Source organism: Phyllobates terribilis, unplaced genomic scaffold, assembly GCF_046119375.1.
Source record: "Phyllobates terribilis strain yellow unplaced genomic scaffold, ASM4611937v1 Scaffold_416__1_contigs__length_1633014, whole genome shotgun sequence".
In the NCBI taxonomy this organism is placed as follows: domain Eukaryota; kingdom Metazoa; phylum Chordata; class Amphibia; order Anura; family Dendrobatidae; genus Phyllobates; species Phyllobates terribilis.
The window spans coordinates 501,105-515,517 of record NW_027363176.1 but is presented as its reverse complement, the minus strand read 5'-3'; the positions used below and the strand labels follow the sequence as shown (position 1 = coordinate 515,517).

At 43.5% G+C, this 14,413-nt stretch overlaps 7 non-coding genes across 7 annotated transcripts; all 7 read left to right on the top strand.

Moving 5' to 3' along the window:
- Positions 1 to 2,007: 2,007 nt before the first annotated feature.
- On the top strand, positions 2,008 to 2,190 carry LOC141227223 (U2 spliceosomal RNA). The gene has a single exon (XR_012294313.1). It is a non-coding gene; the product is annotated as a U2 spliceosomal RNA (small nuclear RNA).
- Positions 2,191 to 3,302: 1,112 nt separating this feature from the next.
- On the top strand, positions 3,303 to 3,493 carry LOC141227468 (U2 spliceosomal RNA). The gene has a single exon (XR_012294462.1). It is a non-coding gene; the product is annotated as a U2 spliceosomal RNA (small nuclear RNA).
- Positions 3,494 to 4,611: 1,118 nt separating this feature from the next.
- LOC141227466 (U2 spliceosomal RNA) lies at positions 4,612 to 4,802 on the top strand. The gene has a single exon (XR_012294460.1). It is a non-coding gene; the product is annotated as a U2 spliceosomal RNA (small nuclear RNA).
- Positions 4,803 to 5,920: 1,118 nt separating this feature from the next.
- On the top strand, positions 5,921 to 6,111 carry LOC141227465 (U2 spliceosomal RNA). The gene has a single exon (XR_012294459.1). It is a non-coding gene; the product is annotated as a U2 spliceosomal RNA (small nuclear RNA).
- A 1,115-nt stretch (positions 6,112 to 7,226) lies between these two features.
- Positions 7,227 to 7,417, top strand: LOC141227464 (U2 spliceosomal RNA). Its single transcript, XR_012294458.1, has one exon. It is a non-coding gene; the product is annotated as a U2 spliceosomal RNA (small nuclear RNA).
- Positions 7,418 to 8,532: 1,115 nt separating this feature from the next.
- Positions 8,533 to 8,723, top strand: LOC141227463 (U2 spliceosomal RNA). The gene has a single exon (XR_012294457.1). It is a non-coding gene; the product is annotated as a U2 spliceosomal RNA (small nuclear RNA).
- Positions 8,724 to 9,838: 1,115 nt separating this feature from the next.
- LOC141227462 (U2 spliceosomal RNA) lies at positions 9,839 to 10,029 on the top strand. The gene has a single exon (XR_012294456.1). It is a non-coding gene; the product is annotated as a U2 spliceosomal RNA (small nuclear RNA).
- Positions 10,030 to 14,413: the final 4,384 nt, after the last annotated feature.

Here is a 14,413-nt window from a genome sequence, read left to right as displayed (position 1 = left end):
AGCGTTTGGAGAACTGGAGACCCATATCATTGCTTAACGCTGATTATAAGGTCTACAGTAAATTGTTAGCAAATCGTATGCGTGAGGTGATTGGTAGGGTTGTGGAGGATGACCAAGTGTGTGCCGTGCCTGGTCGGAGTATAAGTGATAATTTGTTATTGTTAAGGGATATGCTTGGGGATTGTAAGACTAGAAAGCAGAAGTGTATGGTGTTAGCAATTGATTTCGAAAAGGCTTTTGATAGAGTTTCGCATGTGTTTCTGTTTAAAGTATTGGAGAGGATGGGTTTCCCTAGGGTTTTTCTGAATGGAGTTAAGTCTTTATATGATTATGTGTCAAGTGAGTTTTTAGTGAATGGATGGTTGTCTGACAAAGTGATGATTAGGTCTGGTGTAAGACAGGGGTGCCCTATGTCCCCTGTCTTGTTTGTATGTGTGATTGAGCCTTTGCTGTGTTTAGTGAGACGTGAGAAAATGATGAGAGGATTGTTAGTGCCTGGGAGTGGTGGTAAGCATGTGAAGGTGTTAGGTTACATGGATGATGTTGTGATGGTGAGTGAAAGTATGGCTTCAATGAGTAGGGTGAGGTTGCTTTTGGATTTTTTCTGTGGTGCATCAGGTTTTAGAGTTAACTGGACTAAGTGTAGTTTCAAATGCTTTGGAGATGACAGTATTCGTATGGAAGGTGTTAAGTATGAGGAGAGTGCAATTAAGGTTTTAGGGGTATTTTTCAATGATGATCTGAAAGGAAATGAGAGTTGGGACGAGTGTGGTATGCGTGTTGAGCGAAAATTGAATTTTTGGAGAATGAGAGATCTTTCTTTGCGGGGCAAAGTTCTAGTTATCAAAGCAGTGATCTTACCCATTCTGCTTTTTGTGGCCATAATTTTTCCATCCCCTTTTAGGAAAGTGAAGAGAGTTGAGAAAATGATTTTTTCCTTTTTCTGGTGCAGCAAGATGGAGAAGCTGAAGAGGGAAAGCCTTTATAAGGCCTGCCAGCATGGTGGTTTGGGATTTCCTAATGTTGAGGTTTTTTTAGGGCTCCATTATATTAAGACGATTGTGGTATTGTTGGGTAAAGGTAATAAGGGTGCATGTATGGCAAGTTATTCTGCAGGATGGATGTTGTATGGGTTAGGTTGGAGAAAGAGGGATGCGAGAGTGCCTGTGTCTTTTAAGTGTCCGGTGTGGTATGAGGTGATTGAGAAGTTTGTCAAGAAGTATGATTTGCTGAGTGTGCCGGTGGATGAGTTTAGAATGACTAAGAGGGTGTATAGGAAATTGTGTGCAAATGAGGTCGAGTCTAATATTGTTGGTTTGAGAGGGAATGAGGTTGCGGATGCTTGGAGAAAGTTGGGTATGTATGGGATGTCCAACAAACAGAAGGATGTAGTGTGGATGGCGTTTCACAATATTCTTCCAGTGAGAGACGTTCAAAAGAAGAGAGGTTTGATTAGGTCGGATGTTTGTCCAAGAGATGGATGTAATGGTTGTGAGACGGTTATGCATCTGATGTGGAATTGTGATTTTGCGCAAGACGTGTGGAAATGTGTAGGGGGGTTGTGTAGGAGTTTGGCAGGAGTGACTTTTGTGGATTGGCGTGTGGTTATGTTTGGTATTGGTGCAAGTGGACGTGTAAAGGAGAGAGTTTTGTGGTTAATTATGGCTTGTGTGTTAGAAAGTTTGTGGGATGTGAGGAATCTTTGTGTATTTAAAAGGAAATCAATTACAGTAAATGAATGTATTAGGATTATTCTTTCTAGGCTATTTTTGATTTACAAGATGGATAGTAGTAGCGGTGGTGGAACAGATGCCGAGGGAATATGGAAATTTAAAAAGTGGAGGCATATTGTAAAATTTCAGTGATCTTTTGGTTTATATTAATAAGATGTTCTTCTTTCTGTAATATTAGGTTACTTTATGCTTAATAAATATGGCCATGATGATGAGAAGTTTTTTTTGCAACAGTTTTGGTATATCCTACTGATTTGCTATAAAACTAACCTGAATGGTTTAAAAAAAAAAAAAAAAAAAAAAATCTGTTCTTATCAGTTTAATATCTGATACGTCCCCTATCTGGGGACCATATATTAAATGGATTTTTAGAACAGGGAGATGGAAAAAGAGCTTGCTCTGTCCACTCCACGCATTGACCTGGTATTGCAGTATCTCCAGGACCGGTGCACCCCTTCTTTAATGCAGTTTCTAAAATCAGAAAGAATTGAATTCAATGTTTTTTGTTCATTTTGCTTGTTTGTCGGATTTTGGGATGGACTCTTTGGCTTTGCTTTTCTTCTCCTCATTGGATTTTTCATGTTCAAAGTTGCAGAAGCCAGATTACAAGCTCATTTTGGTTCAACTTCAGCAACTGTGCATTGCATTGCCATGTAATGTGATGCAATGCTATCTTTCTAGCTCTCCCTTTTTACTTCCTTTTGGATAAACAGACATATTAGGCAAGCATTTTGGAGCTTTCACCTAAATAACTACAGGTGGTGAGATAAGCTGCACAATATAATTGACCTTTCAGTATATTGTTGCACACACACCATCTATTTAGCAAATGCCCTTGTTATCAACAGCAGCCTTTTAAACTCACCTGAGCTAACAGGTATGTGCGCTGGTTACTCTGCTGCGCTTAAAATTTCTTTTTTGGTTTGCTACAATGCCTTTTCTGAAACGTTGTCTCCTTCTGCTGGAACACTGACTTCTTTCATTTAATGCCTGCAGACTATAAAAGAGAACCCAACCCAAAAAGTTTGGTTGATTAGTCTGTGGCATTCTGTTAAACTGTTGCTTATGGCGGTCTCTGTGAGCTTCTCAGCGACATTCAGCCAGCCAGGTATCCTGCCTGCAGTAGATGGAATGTGGCAATGGAACGCTGGCTGCGCGTGTCATAATAGGCTCTGAGCCTTTATATACCTGTGCACAGCAGCAGCCACCTTCAGTCTGCTGCTGGACAGCCAGCAGCAGCAGCAGGAGAGGTATGTAATCAGGAGCCCTCCTGCTAAGGGTAGACAGCTGCTCGTTCCACCCCACCCCCCGCCTTAATTGGTTCTCCTCCCTTCCAACGGTGTTGAGGCGGGTGGGAACAGCAGGGGGTGAAGGTGCTGTGTTTAAAGAGGTGGAGTTATGCAGATCTAAAACGCGTGGATTGCAGCAGCAGCAAGCCGAAAAGTGCAGGCATGTAAGGGATCTAGAGGTTGACAACATGTCTTCTTAACGGGAGTCCAGGAGCTCATCTCCACAAATGGACTTTTCAGGATCCTTGGGTGGCTCCGTAGTTTGAAACCAATTCTGGTTATCGCTTCTCGGCCTTTTGGCTAAGATCAAGTGTAGTATCTGTTCTTATCAGTTTAATATCTGATACGTCCCCTATCTGGGGACCATATATTAAATGGATTTTTAGAACAGGGAGATGGAAAAAGAGCTTGCTCTGTCCACTCCACGCATTGACCTGGTATTGCAGTATCTCCAGGACCGGTGCACCCCTTCTTTAATGCAGTTTCTAAAATCAGAAAGAATTGAATTCAATGTTTTTTGTTCATTTTGCTTGTTTGTCGGATTTTGGGATGGACTTTTTGGCTTTGCTTTTCTTCTCCTCATTGGATTTTTCATGTTCAAAGTTGCAGAAGCCAGATTACAAGCTCATTTTGGTTCAACTTCAGCAACTGTGCATTGCATTGCCATGTAATGTGATGCAATGCTATCTTTCTAGCTCTCCCTTTTTACTTCCTTTTGGATAAACAGACATATTAGGCAAGCATTTTGGAGCTTTCACCTAAATAACTACAGGTGGTGAGATAAGCTGCACAATATAATTGACCTTTCAGTATATTGTTGCACACACACCATCTATTTAGCAAATGCCCTTGTTATCAACAGCAGCCTTTTAAACTCACCTGAGCTAACAGGTATGTGCGCTGGTTACTCTGCTGCGCTTAAAATTTCTTTTTTGGTTTGCTACAATGCCTTTTCTGAAACGTTGTCTCCTTCTGCTGGAACACTGTCTTCTTTCATTTAATGCCTGCAGACTATAAAAGAGAACCCAACCCAAAAAGTTTGGTTGATTAGTCTGTGGCATTCTGTTAAACTGTTGCTTATGGCGGTCTCTGTGAGCTTCTCAGCGACATTCAGCCAGCCAGGTATCCTGCCTGCAGTAGATGGAATGTGGCAATGGAACGCTGGCTGCGCGTGTCATAATAGGCTCTGAGCCTTTATATACCTGTGCACAGCAGCAGCCACCTTCAGTCTGCTGCTGGACAGCCAGCAGCAGCAGCAGCAGCAGGAGAGGTATGTAATCAGGAGCCCTCCTGCTAAGGGTAGACAGCTGCTCGTTCCACCCCACCCCCCGCCTTAATTGGTTCTCCTCCCTTCCAACGGTGTTGAGGCGGGTGGGAACAGCAGGGGGTGAAGGTGCTGTGTTTAAAGAGGTGGAGTTATGCAGATCTAAAACGCGTGGATTGCAGCAGCAGCAAGCCGAAAAGTGCAGGCATGTAAGGGATCTAGAGGTTGACAACATGTCTTCTTAACGGGAGTCCAGGAGCTCATCTCCACAAATGGACTTTTCAGGATCCTTGGGTGGCTCCGTAGTTTGAAACCAATTCTGGTTATCGCTTCTCGGCCTTTTGGCTAAGATCAAGTGTAGTATCTGTTCTTATCAGTTTAATATCTGATACGTCCCCTATCTGGGGACCATATATTAAATGGATTTTTAGAACAGGGAGATGGAAAAAGAGCTTGCTCTGTCCACTCCACGCATTGACCTGGTATTGCAGTATCTCCAGGACCGGTGCACCCCTTCTTTAATGCAGTTTCTAAAATCAGAAAGAATTGAATTCAATGTTTTTTGTTCATTTTGCTTGTTTGTCGGATTTTGGGAAGGACTTTTTGGCTTTGCTTTTCTTCTCCTCATTGGATTTTTCATGTTCAAAGTTGCAGAAGCCAGATTACAAGCTCATTTTGGTTCAACTTCAGCAACTGTGCATTGCATTGCCATGTAATGTGATGCAATGCTATCTTTCTAGCTCTCCCTTTTTACTTCCTTTTGGATAAACAGACATATTAGGCAAGCATTTTGGAGCTTTCACCTAAATAACTACAGGTGGTGAGATAAGCTGCACAATATAATTGACCTTTCAGTATATTGTTGCACACACACCATCTATTTAGCAAATGCCCTTGTTATCAACAGCAGCCTTTTAAACTCACCTGAGCTAACAGGTATGTGCGCTGGTTACTCTGCTGCGCTTAAAATTTCTTTTTTGGTTTGCTACAATGCCTTTTCTGAAACGTTGTCTCCTTCTGCTGGAACACTGACTTCTTTCATTTAATGCCTGCAGACTATAAAAGAGAACCCAACCCAAAAAGTTTGGTTGATTAGTCTGTGGCATTCTGTTAAACTGTTGCTTATGGCGGTCTCTGTGAGCTTCTCAGCGACATTCAGCCAGCCAGGTATCCTGCCTGCAGTAGATGGAATGTGGCAATGGAACGCTGGCTGCGCGTGTCATAATAGGCTCTGAGCCTTTATATACCTGTGCACAGCAGCAGCCACCTTCAGTCTGCTGCTGGACAGCCAGCAGCAGCAGCAGCAGCAGGAGAGGTATGTAATCAGGAGCCCTCCTGCTAAGGGTAGACAGCTGCTCGTTCCACCCCACCCCCCGCCTTAATTGGTTCTCCTCCCTTCCAACGGTGTTGAGGCGGGTGGGAACAGCAGGGGGTGAAGGTGCTGTGTTTAAAGAGGTGGAGTTATGCAGATCTAAAACGCGTGGATTGCAGCAGCAGCAAGCCGAAAAGTGCAGGCATGTAAGGGATCTAGAGGTTGACAACATGTCTTCTTAACGGGAGTCCAGGAGCTCATCTCCACAAATGGACTTTTCAGGATCCTTGGGTGGCTCCGTAGTTTGAAACCAATTCTGGTTATCGCTTCTCGGCCTTTTGGCTAAGATCAAGTGTAGTATCTGTTCTTATCAGTTTAATATCTGATACGTCCCCTATCTGGGGACCATATATTAAATGGATTTTTAGAACAGGGAGATGGAAAAAGAGCTTGCTCTGTCCACTCCACGCATTGACCTGGTATTGCAGTATCTCCAGGACCGGTGCACCCCTTCTTTAATGCAGTTTCTAAAATCAGAAAGAATTGAATTCAATGTTTTTTGTTCATTTTGCTTGTTTGTCGGATTTTGGGATGGACTCTTTGGCTTTGCTTTTCTTCTCCTCATTGGATTTTTCATGTTCAAAGTTGCAGAAGCCAGATTACAAGCTCATTTTGGTTCAACTTCAGCAACTGTGCATTGCATTGCCATGTAATGTGATGCAATGCTATCTTTCTAGCTCTCCCTTTTTACTTCCTTTTGGATAAACAGACATATTAGGCAAGCATTTTGGAGCTTTCACCTAAATAACTACAGGTGGTGAGATAAGCTGCACAATATAATTGACCTTTCAGTATATTGTTGCACACACACCATCTATTTAGCAAATGCCCTTGTTATCAACAGCAGCCTTTTAAACTCACCTGAGCTAACAGGTATGTGCGCTGGTTACTCTGCTGCGCTTAAAATTTCTTTTTTGGTTTGCTACAATGCCTTTTCTGAAATGTTGTCTCCTTCTGCTGGAACACTGACTTCTTTCATTTAATGCCTGCAGACTATAAAAGAGAACCCAACCCAAAAAGTTTGGTTGATTAGTCTGTGGCATTCTGTTAAACTGTTGCTTATGGCGGTCTCTGTGAGCTTCTCAGCGACATTCAGCCAGCCAGGTATCCTGCCTGCAGTAGATGGAATGTGGCAATGGAACGCTGGCTGCGCGTGTCATAATAGGCTCTGAGCCTTTATATACCTGTGCACAGCAGCAGCCACCTTCAGTCTGCTGCTGGACAGCCAGCAGCAGCAGCAGCAGGAGAGGTATGTAATCAGGAGCCCTCCTGCTAAGGGTAGACAGCTGCTCGTTCCACCCCACCCCCCGCCTTAATTGGTTCTCCTCCCTTCCAACGGTGTTGAGGCGGGTGGGAACAGCAGGGGGTGAAGGTGCTGTGTTTAAAGAGGTGGAGTTATGCAGATCTAAAACGCGTGGATTGCAGCAGCAGCAAGCCGAAAAGTGCAGGCATGTAAGGGATCTAGAGGTTGACAACATGTCTTCTTAACGGGAGTCCAGGAGCTCATCTCCACAAATGGACTTTTCAGGATCCTTGGGTGGCTCCGTAGTTTGAAACCAATTCTGGTTATCGCTTCTCGGCCTTTTGGCTAAGATCAAGTGTAGTATCTGTTCTTATCAGTTTAATATCTGATACGTCCCCTATCTGGGGACCATATATTAAATGGATTTTTAGAACAGGGAGATGGAAAAAGAGCTTGCTCTGTCCACTCCACGCATTGACCTGGTATTGCAGTATCTCCAGGACCGGTGCACCCCTTCTTTAATGCAGTTTCTAAAATCAGAAAGAATTGAATTCAATGTTTTTTGTTCATTTTGCTTGTTTGTCGGATTTTGGGATGGACTCTTTGGCTTTGCTTTTCTTCTCCTCATTGGATTTTTCATGTTCAAAGTTGCAGAAGCCAGATTACAAGCTCATTTTGGTTCAACTTCAGCAACTGTGCATTGCATTGCCATGTAATGTGATGCAATGCTATCTTTCTAGCTCTCCCTTTTTACTTCCTTTTGGATAAACAGACATATTAGGCAAGCATTTTGGAGCTTTCACCTAAATAACTACAGGTGGTGAGATAAGCTGCACAATATAATTGACCTTTCAGTATATTGTTGCACACACACCATCTATTTAGCAAATGCCCTTGTTATCAACAGCAGCCTTTTAAACTCACCTGAGCTAACAGGTATGTGCGCTGGTTACTCTGCTGCGCTTAAAATTTCTTTTTTGGTTTGCTACAATGCCTTTTCTGAAATGTTGTCTCCTTCTGCTGGAACACTGACTTCTTTCATTTAATGCCTGCAGACTATAAAAGAGAACCCAACCCAAAAAGTTTGGTTGATTAGTCTGTGGCATTCTGTTAAACTGTTGCTTATGGCGGTCTCTGTGAGCTTCTCAGCGACATTCAGCCAGCCAGGTATCCTGCCTGCAGTAGATGGAATGTGGCAATGGAACGCTGGCTGCGCGTGTCATAATAGGCTCTGAGCCTTTATATACCTGTGCACAGCAGCAGCCACCTTCAGTCTGCTGCTGGACAGCCAGCAGCAGCAGCAGCAGGAGAGGTATGTAATCAGGAGCCCTCCTGCTAAGGGTAGACAGCTGCTCGTTCCACCCCACCCCCCGCCTTAATTGGTTCTCCTCCCTTCCAACGGTGTTGAGGCGGGTGGGAACAGCAGGGGGTGAAGGTGCTGTGTTTAAAGAGGTGGAGTTATGCAGATCTAAAACGCGTGGATTGCAGCAGCAGCAAGCCGAAAAGTGCAGGCATGTAAGGGATCTAGAGGTTGACAACATGTCTTCTTAACGGGAGTCCAGGAGCTCATCTCCACAAATGGACTTTTCAGGATCCTTGGGTGGCTCCGTAGTTTGAAACCAATTCTGGTTATCGCTTCTCGGCCTTTTGGCTAAGATCAAGTGTAGTATCTGTTCTTATCAGTTTAATATCTGATACGTCCCCTATCTGGGGACCATATATTAAATGGATTTTTAGAACAGGGAGATGGAAAAAGAGCTTGCTCTGTCCACTCCACGCATTGACCTGGTATTGCAGTATCTCCAGGACCGGTGCACCCCTTCTTTAATGCAGTTTCTAAAATCAGAAAGAATTGAATTCAATGTTTTTTGTTCATTTTGCTTGTTTGTCGGATTTTGGGATGGACTCTTTGGCTTTGCTTTTCTTCTCCTCATTGGATTTTTCATGTTCAAAGTTGCAGAAGCCAGATTACAAGCTCATTTTGGTTCAACTTCAGCAACTGTGCATTGCATTGCCATGTAATGTGATGCAATGCTATCTTTCTAGCTCTCCCTTTTTACTTCCTTTTGGATAAACAGACATATTAGGCAAGCATTTTGGAGCTTTCACCTAAATAACTACAGGTGGTGAGATAAGCTGCACAATATAATTGACCTTTCAGTATATTGTTGCACACACACCATCTATTTAGCAAATGCCCTTGTTATCAACAGCAGCCTTTTAAACTCACCTGAGCTAACAGGTATGTGCGCTGGTTACTCTGCTGCGCTTAAAATTTCTTTTTTGGTTTGCTACAATGCCTTTTCTGAAATGTTGTCTCCTTCTGCTGGAACACTGACTTCTTTCATTTAATGCCTGCAGACTATAAAAGAGAACCCAACCCAAAAAGTTTGGTTGATTAGTCTGTGGCATTCTGTTAAACTGTTGCTTATGGCGGTCTCTGTGAGCTTCTCAGCGACATTCAGCCAGCCAGGTATCCTGCCTGCAGTAGATGGAATGTGGCAATGGAACGCTGGCTGCGCGTGTCATAATAGGCTCTGAGCCTTTATATACCTGTGCACAGCAGCAGCCACCTTCAGTCTGCTGCTGGACAGCCAGCAGCAGCAGCAGCAGGAGAGGTATGTAATCAGGAGCCCTCCTGCTAAGGGTAGACAGCTGCTCGTTCCACCCCACCCCCCGCCTTAATTGGTTCTCCTCCCTTCCAACGGTGTTGAGGCGGGTGGGAACAGCAGGGGGTGAAGGTGCTGTGTTTAAAGAGGTGGAGTTATGCAGATCTAAAACGCGTGGATTGCAGCAGCAGCAAGCCGAAAAGTGCAGGCATGTAAGGGATCTAGAGGTTGACAACATGTCTTCTTAACGGGAGTCCAGGAGCTCATCTCCACAAATGGACTTTTCAGGATCCTTGGGTGGCTCCGTAGTTTGAAACCAATTCTGGTTATCGCTTCTCGGCCTTTTGGCTAAGATCAAGTGTAGTATCTGTTCTTATCAGTTTAATATCTGATACGTCCCCTATCTGGGGACCATATATTAAATGGATTTTTAGAACAGGGAGATGGAAAAAGAGCTTGCTCTGTCCACTCCACGCATTGACCTGGTATTGCAGTATCTCCAGGACCGGTGCACCCCTTCTTTAATGCAGTTTCTAAAATCAGAAAGAATTGAATTCAATGTTTTTTGTTCATTTTGCTTGTTTGTCGGATTTTGGGATGGACTTTTTGGCTTTGCTTTTCTTCTCCTCATTGGATTTTTCATGTTCAAAGTTGCAGAAGCCAGATTACAAGCTCATTTTGGTTCAACTTCAGCAACTGTGCATTGCATTGCCATGTAATGTGATGCAATGCTATCTTTCTAGCTCTCCCTTTTTACTTCCTTTTGGATAAACAGACATATTAGGCAAGCATTTTGGAGCTTTCACCTAAATAACTACAGGTGGTGAGATAAGCTGCACAATATAATTGACCTTTCAGTATATTGTTGCACACACACCATCTATTTAGCAAATGCCCTTGTTATCAACAGCAGCCTTTTAAACTCACCTGAGCTAACAGGTATGTGCGCTGGTTACTCTGCTGCGCTTAAAATTTCTTTTTTGGTTTGCTACAATGCCTTTTCTGAAACGTTGTCTCCTTCTGCTGGAACACTGACTTCTTTCATTTAATGCCTGCAGACTATAAAAGAGAACCCAACCCAAAAAGTTTGGTTGATTAGTCTGTGGCATTCTGTTAAACTGTTGCTTATGGCGGTCTCTGTGAGCTTCTCAGCGACATTCAGCCAGCCAGGTATCCTGCCTGCAGTAGATGGAATGTGGCAATGGAACGCTGGCTGCGCGTGTCATAATAGGCTCTGAGCCTTTATATACCTGTGCACAGCAGCAGCCACCTTCAGTCTGCTGCTGGACAGCCAGCAGCAGCAGCAGCAGCAGGAGAGGTATGTAATCAGGAGCCCTCCTGCTAAGGGTAGACAGCTGCTCGTTCCACCCCACCCCCCGCCTTAATTGGTTCTCCTCCCTTCCAACGGTGTTGAGGCGGGTGGGAACAGCAGGGGGTGAAGGTGCTGTGTTTAAAGAGGTGGAGTTATGCAGATCTAAAACGCGTGGATTGCAGCAGCAGCAAGCCGAAAAGTGCAGGCATGTAAGGGATCTAGAGGTTGACAACATGTCTTCTTAACGGGAGTCCAGGAGCTCATCTCCACAAATGGACTTTTCAGGATCCTTGGGTGGCTCCGTAGTTTGAAACCAATTCTGGTTATCGCTTCTCGGCCTTTTGGCTGAGACCAAGTGCTTCACAGCAGGAGGTTTCAGTTGAAGGGCACTCAGGTACCCCTCTCCTTGGCCTGGCAGGATCGTCCACTTCGGTGGGCTTCACCTGCCTGCTGCTATTAGGGAGAGGGATTAGTCCTAGGGTAACGGGCAGCGATCCCCCAGCCTTCAGGTGCTTTATCACAAAGCTCTGAAGGCGCAGATTGCAGGCGGTTGCAATTTGCATTTTGTTGCGCCATACCATGGAGGTTGACCCCAACCTCGTGCCTCTATATGCGAGGCTCAAGAACACCATAAGGGTCCGCTTTACGGCTGGTGGTTCCGATATGCGGAATCTGGGATATGTAGTCCAGGACGTGCTTGAGAAACTGCTCCACGTCAGAACCAACGAAATCCTTTCTATCCAGGATTATCCTCGACGTGGAGACTATGATGTAACCTTTACTGGCGAAGGTATTTTCAAAGATGTTTTGTCCAGAGTTAAGTCGGTAGAAAATAGCCCTGGTCTAAAAGGGATTCAGATTATCGAGCACGTCCTGGATGAGGTAAAGATGGTGGTTGTGAAAATCTTCTCACCCTTCATAACGGCACCAGAGGTTATTTCCTTTTTGTCAGTTTATTTTAAAAGTGTGAAATTGATTGGGAAAGTGTTGAATGAGTTTAACATCTGGACCTCAAAATGGAAGTTTTTAGTAAAATGTGAAAGAGACCCAAAATTCCCTGGAGGTGTGAGACTTCCTCCAGCTCGATTTAAAATAGGGCAAACTAATGGGGATTTTTTTTTCTCAGGAATGCCACTTTTCTGTAGGTATTGTGGTCTCTATGGGCACTCTAAGGATAGTTGTGGTGCCACTTGTAGAAATTGTGCCAGTACTGAACATGACACAAAGGAGTGCCCAAATGAAAAAAAATGCTCTTTTTGTCGGACACCTGGTCATTTCTATTTTTCTTGCCCTCACAGGTTCAGAGAGGATGAACAAAAACAAAAGGAGAAGTCCAAGACATCCGGGAATGGACGGGCCAATCAGACCACCCCTCAGGAGGAGGAACAGCAACCTGGAGCCTCGGGAGGTGATAAGGGCGCTTCGACTAGTAACAATCCCTCCGAGTCAATGACAGGTAACTCACAGGAGCCCAGGAGCTGGCTGAAAGACCATAAGGAGGCTAAAAGGAAGGCTGAGAAAGATCATAAAGGGGCGGTCGGTAAGGCCAAAAAAGAGCGCCAAAAGGCTGACACCGAGCCCAAAATTCCCACTGGGTCTCACGAGAGCGAGGGCGGTACGTGGCATTTGGTGAGGTCTCATAATAAGAAAAAGAATGGTTCCGTGGAGGTGGCTAATAGGGAGGAGATGGATACATCCCCTCACGGGGGTGTAGACTCTGGAATCCCGAGGTCCCGGGGCTCTGCTGCCCCAGGTGGGGCCCCGAACCTGGCTGCCTCCGGGGACTCTGAGGCTCCGCCATGTGCGCAGCCTGCCCCTGTGTTACGACCCTCTGCGGGTCAGCAGGGGAGTGCGGAGCCTCTCGGAGACCCACCTGACGAGGACCTAAATGGTCAGCCTATGGAGACCCAGTGTAACCTTTCTCTCAATATCCTTCCGAGCTACACCCCAGTAGCGTCGGGTCTTAATTTAAGTGAATGTTCCTTCTCCGATGATGAAGACTCTTTGATAACGGTGGATTCAGAAGAGGGCGTTGGTGAAAGTCCAAGTGGTCTGATCCGTCCATCGGATAGGTAAAGTCCAGTTTTTGTTTCTTCCTAACCATTTGTTATGATGGCTGACATTAGTGGTGTTTCCCTCAATGTGAGAGGCATAGGATCCAAGATCAGAAGAGCTACTGTTTTACATTTTTTAACCTGTTTTACAGCTTCTGTTTTCTTTTTACAAGAATGTCATATCCCTCATAAGATTTCTTACAAAAAATATAAGGAAGAGTGGAAACATGGTCCATCGGTCTGGTCTGGATCAAATGCAACTGGATCAGCCGGGGTAGCTATACTTTTTAAGGGAAATGTGTCTATTGATTTTATCCAAGATATTTTACCGGGTCGTATTCTTTTAGTTAAGGCTTTTATTGATGGGACAAGATGGCAGTTTTTAAATTTTTATGGGTCACCTGATAAAAATGAAAGGGCTGATATGCTGGAAATTTTACCTTTATTTATTAACATTTCTGAACCTTTTATCCTGGCAGGTGATTTTAATTGTATTTTAAAAGGCGAAAGCCGACGCTCCGGTTCCGTGAGTAGAAATTATGACAAAACGTCTGGAATGTTAAGCAATATTATAAATGATTGTAAATTAACTGATGTGTATAAAGAATGTAACAAGGATAGCCCTATAGATGCTGGTTTCACCTGGAGCAATTCTACATGTAGCTCCAGGATAGATTTTGTTTTAGGTTCAGAAAAAATACTGCCAGTGAAATGTGAAGTTTTAACTAATATTCTCTCAGATCACAAGGTTTTATCTTTTAGAGTGAGGATTAATGGAAAGAAGAAATGTGGTAAGAAATCTTGGAAATTGAATGTGTCCCTTTTAAAAGATCCACAAATTTTATCGGATTTTATTGAGTTTTATGTAAAGTGTAGAAAAAGGAAAAACCCCAATATTTCTTTTAGCTCCTGGTGGGATAGAATGAAAATAAGCATTAAAGATTTCTTTATTAAGAAAAGCATACAAAAAGCTAAAGAAAAGTTTGAGATCTATAATTTTCTTAATATCAGGTTACAGACATTGTACAAATTCAAAGACAATGGTCTGGATGTAGGTAATGATATATTGAGCCTTAAAGGAGAAATTTCAAAGTGGTTGGAACAAAAAGGAAAAGAACTGATTTTTCGTTCAAAGGTAAAACACGTAGAAGAGGATGAGACTTGTTCCAGGTATTTTTTTAAGAAAAACAAACAGACAAAAACAATAATTGATAACATAGATGGAGATAATAATATCAACGTTATATTGGATAAGGTAAATGTCTATTTTAATGATCTTTTTAATGTAAAAACTGTAGACCATGATTTAATACACACTTTCCTGGGGGAGATCAAGTCCACCCTAGATGCTGATGCCCAAAGTTTTTTATCCCAACCTCTAGTTGAGGAAGAGATTTTAGAAACCATGAAGAGTTTTAAAAATGGTAAAGTGCCCGGCCCTGATGGTATCCCCATAGAGTTTTATATAAGTTTTTATGATATTTTAAAAGATGATTTGTTTAATTTGTTTTCCGAAGTTTTTAATAATAAGGTTTTA